The sequence below is a fragment of the Centruroides sculpturatus genome, unplaced genomic scaffold (genome assembly GCF_000671375.1).
Source record: "Centruroides sculpturatus isolate CEXI.00-Female unplaced genomic scaffold, Cexi_2.0 scaffold1254, whole genome shotgun sequence".
In the NCBI taxonomy this organism is placed as follows: Eukaryota; Metazoa; Arthropoda; class Arachnida; order Scorpiones; family Buthidae; genus Centruroides; species Centruroides sculpturatus.
The window spans coordinates 164,412-172,033 of record NW_019385373.1 but is presented as its reverse complement, the minus strand read 5'-3'; the positions used below and the strand labels follow the sequence as shown (position 1 = coordinate 172,033).

At 31.9% G+C, this 7,622-nt stretch overlaps 1 long non-coding RNA gene across 1 annotated transcript; it reads left to right on the top strand.

The window, feature by feature from the left end:
- The first annotated feature begins 6,116 nt into the window (after positions 1-6,116).
- On the top strand, positions 6,117-7,152 carry LOC111638273. The gene is made up of 3 exons (XR_002758834.1): positions 6,117-6,225; positions 6,438-6,865; positions 6,962-7,152. It is a non-coding gene; the product is annotated as an uncharacterized LOC111638273 (long non-coding RNA).
- Positions 7,153-7,622: the final 470 nt, after the last annotated feature.

Below are 7,622 nucleotides of genomic sequence, written 5' to 3'. Positions count from 1 at the left end.
CCTCCGGAGTCGGGTCAAGCCCTCTCCCGGATGACGGTCTCGTAAATTGTCACCTAATGTCTATTTTTCGGTCCCGGAGAGGAGGAAGCTGTCTCAGCCGCCGCCCCCTCCACAGGAGTGTCAGCAGGACCTGCTTTGAACTCGATGTAAGGTGACCGTCCAAAGTTTCCCCGACGGTCGATCCCTCGATCGTTCTCACGATTGACGACCGTGAATCTGTCAATTAGGGCTGGAATGCGACAATTAAATCGTCTCGCACCCCGTTCCTTGGTCACACCGGTCCTATTTACGTAATAAGTCACCGATATATTGACTTTAGCTCGACAGCCGGTTTCCGTCCGAGGGGGAGTGTGTGGTCCCGGCCTCACAATTACTATTAGTGTTGTTGCACCATACTCGATATACCTGTGAATTTCTGTGGTTTTTATTATTTAATTATCAATACACATTTTTGTTTCGATTTATTTGTCTTACTTTCATTCGAATTAATTGAAATATATTTTTTTAAGAGATTAAACAGCAAATACTATGTAAAAATGATTAGAGAAGATTGGCAGAGAATTTGATTAGCACCAGTTTCTGCTTCATCTACAATATTTGCTAAACAAAGTACTGTACCTCTGTTTAGAACATGGAAAACTCGCAGAGTTTGCAGTTTGTCAAAGAAGTTAATTAGTTAATAAAGAAATAATTTACCAAATAAATATTTTTACTGTTTTCTTCCGTTTACAATCGAAAAATTAATTAGCTCCTTTAATAGAATTATTTTCATATACAAACCTCTTTTACAATGTTAATTTCGTCTAGAAATTCAATCATTTCCCCTGTTAATTCTTTTAAATTTGTACATTCGCTTAGAATATTCTTTACCGAGTATGAATTGCCACAAAATTGCATAAAGCAGTAACATTTTCCTTTCATTAATCACTCGAATTAAGTCTCATTTAAATAAATATTTTTAAAAACTTGAATACGCAAAAGATTTTTCGAATTTACGTCGTAATTACTACGAGAAAACCGCAACAGAAATAAAGCTAATATAAGATTTTTCCGCTTACAAATACCTTAGAAAGAATGAAAGAACTAACAGCTTTGTCCAATAAAATCGAGCAGATACTATTTTAATAAACAGTAAAAATTTGAATATTTAGACTAAGAATATTTCTAAAAATAAGATCTAAAATAGAAACTCCAAACTTAGAATTTAAACTTAAATTAATGTAATAAAATGAAACATTCCTCGCGGTGTCATAGAAGTATCATTGTGTTACATATTATATCGATTCTTCATATTCTTTCTAGCATAATCTGTTTAATGAATTAGTAATGCGATTAGAGTATATATATGAAAAGTATTTGCAATTTAATATAATTTATTTTAAAGTTTAAAGTAATAAAGTTAATTAATTGAGAAAGTATTTTCTTTTCTTTCAAGTCTGAATAAACATTTTAATGTATAAATAATCAAATCTGTTAAGAAATCAACGAAATTAAAAATCTTTTTAGATGTTATTTTGGTAATTGTTTATTTAAGATCAGGAGTCAGGGTAGTGACTCCCTGCCAAGTAAAAAAGACACTGACTAACAACATATATATACAGGAATCAGATAATTTCCGGTAAAGTCTATTAATATGCTCTTTACATATATAAAATCAATCAGTTAATTGCTAATTAATTTAAAAGAGGATTTGTAAACTAAACTAAAATATAAAATATAATACTTATTAACGAAAACTTAATGTATATTGTGTAATAATCCTAAATAGGAAGCCGCACCAGTCGTTTTACACGTGCCATAGTTTGTTATATAAGTCAAATCCTCTGGTATTATTTTGTTTCTATTATCTATCGTATATAGAATAACTTATATATGATTTTAAAATCGATAATTTAATGCCACGTGGCACGGAACAGTCGTAACATTGTTCACTGTATCACTAGTAAGAAATTCGCAACGAAATATACTGCCTCGATAGTTATAAATTGTATTGATAATTCAATACTTACGAGTATACGTGTATCTATATATGCCTAATAGTCATTTTAATGTAAGATTTATTTTTATTTTTAAGTAATTAATCGATAAAAATATGATGTAATATTCCTAACCACAGTAAACTTCTTTTAAAGGTTGCCTTCAATTATTTACGTAATTTGTCAATTAGATATTAATAGGAGATGTTTGTTATCAAAAACGTTTACAAACTCATACTAATAACGGTATTTATTTAAAATGAAAAGATAATTATAAAGTCTCTGAATACATTTTTTTTAAATTTTAAGTTAAAAAAAGGTGTTTTTTTCTCTTAATTTTCTTTAAATTAATCATTTCTATTTGTTACGTTCTATTGTTCTTCATTTTGTTTAATGGAAATATAATAAATTAAGTAACCGAATGCTTTTTTAATTTGTTTTCGTCGGAATATAAATAAAGATTTATTTTTAGTAGCAGAATTTTTTCAAATTTAAATATATATACTAATGTATTGATGTATATGTACTAAAACATATATACTAATGTAATGTATATCTTGACAACTCAAACTAATTATAAATTAAATAATTTATTTGTTCATTTATACTTTAAATAACTTATATGAGTATTACATTTATAGATATATTGATGAACATATATTTACTTTTCTTAAATTTAATGATTTTTAATGAAATTTATGATAATATTCGTGTAAAAAATAAAATAATGTTTTTAAATACAATGACACGTGTTTTTTAAATAAAATATCTGTATATTTATTTATTTGTTACGAAGCATAAATGTTGTAAACAAGCGAAAGTCTATATAAATAGGTCTGGACACGAACGTTACCTTACTCGTGGAGCCGCCATTTTGGGTCTTTTTTGAATAGTGAATAGCGAGTAACGACCTAATTAGGAATATCCGGCTCGAATTCGAAACCGGATCCTCCGTAACGATAGACCCGAAGGCACGCGAAGTAAATTCTTTTATGGTAGTTTTAAGAAATTGACGTGGATTTGCAGCCACTTTTTCATCGAATTACAGTATCTTCGAATGAGTTCGCAGTGTTAAGTGTATAACTATCACGTGCCTTTAACTGTTTTCGTCTAGGAGGCAGGAAGAATTCGGGTGGATCACATCCGGTATCGCGTTACTCGTGATCCTTTTAGGTCCTTGTACTATTGTATAGTGTTCGGATACTATCGATACTCTTATGCAAAACATCGATAGTATCGATACAAAATTTAGAAAATGTTAAGAAAGTTAACATTTTATGTTTTAATATTAGGAAGATTTGAGCATTTAACAGTCTTTGTAAAGAATAATTACTTTTTAATTCCTAGAAAATGAAAATAAGTAAAGTAAAAAATGCGATTGATTTTTATAATGAAAATCACAAATTACATTTCATATAAAAGTTTAATAATGGGTGTTGTTTATTTTTAAAACGTACTGTACGTATTCTTAGGGGTTCTTTTTAGGTCGCTTGTTACCATGCAATGGGAAACGAGTTATAAAAATTTAAAGAAATACCTTAATTACTCGTACTTTTTTGGAACTATCAAAACTATTTATTGTCTGTACCGTTATACTGTATTTATAGATTAAGGCAATGACATTTGAAATAATTACCGTCTTCAACGTAACCCAATTTAGTTGTTACGTTGTTATTCGTGTACACTTCGTTGTAGGAATGGAGATATCGACGATCAATAATCTTTCGGTTTCGGTTCGCCATCGGCAATTCGAGTTCTTTTGGCTGACGAGCTTACGAACTCGATAGTGACTTTCTTACGCTCGATATTCGATAATATTTATTATATTATTTTCAAAATTGTTCCCGTGAATCTTGGAATAGAAAGTACTGTTCGACTCTAGACAATTTGAAGACGAGAAATAGAATTTTACTTAAATTTCTGACCTCTCATTGTAAATTACATTATCTTACATTCGGTAGTAGGAGAGGCTGTATCAATTTTTAGAGGAAACGTTTTTTTTTTCATTTTTTTTAGTCTTGTTATGTTTTATTCTTTAGTTGTTTTGAATAACTACATGCTTCAGTATTCTAAAATTAAATTGTTAAGTAAAAAAATCGGGATGTTTTAAAATATTTCATAAAACAACGAAGGATGCAATTAGTCCCTCACGTGGTAAGTTGCAACATAGTTTTTTTGAGACGTTGAATAAAAATTTATTCATTTTCCATTATGTAGTCAGCGTATGAGTAATGTAAGTCTTTGCTAGCACACATTTACTGAGATTGCAGGTTGCATTTTAGACACTGGACACCTCTTCATCCTTTTTTTTTTGTAAATTCCCTTGTGGACCAGACAAATGTTTTCAATGGAGATATCCTTAAGTAAATGTTCCTATTTCCTTCTCTTCCAGCTCTGCTGGTCTTTTCTTTTAAGGGTATCTTAACTGTTTTTTCAATGTAAAGTTTCTTTTATTGATGAATCAGTAAGGATTTTACCGATAAAAGATACGATGTGTTTTCTTCGTTACCCCCTGCAAAAAATACAAAAGAAATTAGCAAATATTATAATTAACACAAAACAAATACAAACGTATCCCTGTATGGCAATAGTAGGTTTCTTAAAAATTAAAATCTACATCGATAATATTAATAAGTTTTTGTTATCAAAGCACCTAATTAATTTATATCAGCAATTTTCAAATAATCATGGAACGTGAAGACATTATTTCTTGTTTTATGCTTATATTTTTAAACACTGCAAAACCATTCTGATGCAACGTGCCATCGAGTGGATAATACAGTGTGTCCCAGCCTAGCCAAGCTACTTTCCATGCTTTTTTCTCAACACTCGGAAACACACGAAAGATATTTAAATCCTCTTGCATATTTCTAATACAATCGTACAATATTAAGATGCTTATTTTATTTAGATGCACACTACTAAAAAATAAGAAGATTTGATACTAACAGAATTTTACACAAAGTATCCAAAGAAGATTTTTGGTTCCAGATTATTAACTTCCTTTCCTTTCACACAAGAAGTAATTACGTAAACAACTGATAATGCGATAATATCTACAGTTGATTTTTAAACTGCAATGATACAATTTATCTCTGACGCAACTAGCCCAGTTTTCCCTATTTTGATGTATTTCCCATGTTTCTCGGGGGTTTATTTGAGATCTGAGTTTAATAGAAAAAATAAGGTAATTTATATAAAAAAAAATTCTGTAATTTCATTTAATTGTCCTGGATGAAGAGAATAATTCAGAAATATAAAGACGAAGGCACGAAAAGAAAATTAGATATCATTGGTTTTCTTTCTACCTCGTCTAAGTTTTAGAATCTCACGTCTATATTAAAGATATGATTAAAAATTTCAGGTAGATGTTTTCTTCATTCCATTTCGCCAAGTGTTTGATTTTAATTATAGAGATGTTCAAGATCCCAATATATTGCTTAAAATTCCAGGGAAACGACATACGATTTGTTCGACATCCAAGTAAATATTTATTGGCAAACAAGGAATTCGTTATTGTAAGTACTTGATACCAAACTAATATTTGCAATATATTACATGGCATACATTTAAAGCAAATGTCAATTTGGTAAATATAATAATTTAATGAGTGGAATGTTTATTTATTATACTATCGAACTCCCTTTTATGTCCTAATTGGTTCATACAAACTCATTGTTATGCACGTTACGTATATCCACGTTTCGTTTTTTAAAAATACGTACTTAAATATATAATTTTTNGCTTTCTAGGCCTAGGAGTGTATAGCGAACAAACAAACAAACATTTTCATTTCTATTTATAAATATAATATATCGATATATATAGTAGATTTCATTTTCATTTTGAAACACGTTTTTTTTTCTTTTTAACTGTTTCCACCTTGTGTGGGCAGTAAGAGGACCTTTCTATCGAGACCATTACGCTTCAGTCAAGCACATAATGAGGAGGCCGTGTGGTGAAAAAGGAGCCAAACGTATCCGGGACGGATACGTATTTGCCCGTCAAATATTTCCTGGCGTTCGATTCAAGGTCCCCAGAGGGCCGTGCTGTCATCTTAACCCTCGGCCATCCGGCCTTGAAAAATCACGTAAAGAAAGTCAACAATTGATTAACAATATTTCTATTCTTCGACAATAAGAAGTATTCGAAGCATTATTTATTTTTCTTTGTTAGCAGGAAAAGAGAAGATAGGCATTCGCACAGCTCGGGTTTCAAAGAAGATCAAAAGCAACGAGAACTTCTAACGGTGAGTAAATTATCTAATTATACAAAGAAGAAAATAATGGCCGTTTTTCAGATCGCCCGCACTAGAATCAGCGCAGAAATGAATGAGACACCGCCGATTCTAACGTTGGTTGATGGAGGGATGATGGAACTTTCCGCTCCAAGATTTGCACTGATGACAGTTATGTTCTATAAGTCAAGAACCGTGTAAAGTATAATGTTTTTCCGTTTCAGGACGGTGACGCGAGACAACGCATCGAGATCGAATTCAACCTGTGTCAGTGACCAGCATATGTCAGATTAACACGCTTTCTATTCTTCAATAGAACTCGGTGCCCCCATTGTGGGGAAGCAGAGACACCGGGTCACTATTGGTTGTACTGCCCAAATTACGCGGTGGCCGGCCAGGAACTGGGTCGTAGTCTGGCATTGGACTTCACAATAGTAAGGACTTTGTCCCCAATTTATTGGCCGAACGCGGAAACTCACCCGACGAAACATGCATATACTCGAGCGATACATATCAAGGACAGGCCAATTTATCTAGGTAGACGGCGACGCTCGTCGGAGAGAAAGCGAACCAAGGCTATAATCTCCATATAAACCCGGTAGGAGAAAGACGAAGAATAGAACTCGGTTGTCAACCCAACGACTTTTATATGGTATGGTCTGAAACACTTGTACTCTATTTTCAGGTTAGTTTTCACATTTCGCTTTAAAAAAATTACGATTAGTAACAAAGGTTTTCTCTTCCATAGAGGACTTGACTTTGTCAAGACTGACAGATCATCTTCATTCGGGTGTTGAAAGACCTTTGAGTATAAATTGATGTTCTGTTTGACAACGAGAGACGCTTTGATATACAATTAGTTATATTTACACTTTTAGTGTAATCTTTTATTCGTTGCTATGTTTATTTTAAATTGACAAATTTTTATGAAGATTTTTCCCCAAAAAAACATNAGAACATTCGAACAGGTCTAAAGGTCGAGGGATGGGAGATAGATAGGGTCCAGTGTCATATCTTTGTGGGGACAATGAAGATTTTACTTGTTATTAGCATTTACAATGTTTTTAAAACTCATCTCTACCCCAAAATTAACTCTTTTGAGGCAATACAGTTCGTAAAAAATCGTTAGAAGACAAAAGACTCAAGTGAAATGTGCAAGCCATTTGGATGTATTTCAATTGACTTGCCAATCCAATGGGAAAATTTTACTTACAACAGATGGGCGTTCTAATTGATTTACCCTTAGCGAAAATAGTTATGAGGCAATTGAAGGAAACTATACTTCGTAGACCCTTTACAATTCAACATTTCATATTTTGATATACAGGCGTGTAGATTATATATTAAAGAATGGAGGAATGAAAAGACTAATTTCGCTATATTTTGAAACCACATTAACAACTTTACAC